Source organism: Chrysochloris asiatica, unplaced genomic scaffold (genome assembly GCF_000296735.1).
Source record: "Chrysochloris asiatica unplaced genomic scaffold, ChrAsi1.0 scaffold00212, whole genome shotgun sequence".
NCBI classification, from domain to species: domain Eukaryota; kingdom Metazoa; phylum Chordata; class Mammalia; order Afrosoricida; family Chrysochloridae; genus Chrysochloris; species Chrysochloris asiatica.
Genome location: NW_006408730.1, coordinates 3981714 through 3982506, shown reverse-complemented (window position 1 = coordinate 3982506; position 793 = coordinate 3981714).

Sequence of the window (793 nt, the reverse complement as noted above, 5' to 3'; positions counted from 1 at the left end):
GGCAGCAGTAGTGAGGTTGGCCCAGGATCGGACATTGTTTCGTTCTGCTGTGCATGAGGTCACGATGAGTCGGTTCCGACTCGATGGCAACTGACAACAACAAACAAAAATTTTACTGTAAATTAGGAATTTGTATTTGATTTCCTAAAGAAAAGTTAGTTTTCTCTAAACTTTACACATAAGTTTTGGATGTTGCCAGTAAGTGTTCAAGTATTTTCTTGTAAATTTTTTTGTTTTTGTTGTTGTTAGGTGTCATTTAGTCATTACCGACCCAAGGCGACCTTATGCACAGCAGAACAAAACAGTGCCTGATCCTGGGCCAACCTTACTATTGTTGCCACACTAGAGTCCATAGATGCTGTCACTTGGCCAAGTCATCTCGTTGGGGTCTTCCTCTTTTTGTCTGACCCTCCACCTTATCAAACATGATATCCTTCTCCAGTGACTGGTCCATCCTGACAATATGTCTGAAGTATGAGGGACAAAGTTGGCCATCTTGGCCTCCAAGAAGCACTCTGACTGCACTTCTTGCAAATTGTATCTAATAGTTCTTTTGTCAGCCCATGGCACTTTCAATATTCTCCTCCAACACCATAACTCAAAAGCACCAATTCTTCTATGGTCTTCCTTATTCACTGTCCAGCTTCACATACATATGAGGTAATTGAAAAGACCATGGCTTGGATAAGGTTAACCTTAGTCCTCAAGCTGACGTCTGTGCTCTTCAACACTCTAAAAAAGGTCTTGTGAAGCAGTTTTGCTTAATGCAATACATCCTTTGATTTCTTGACTG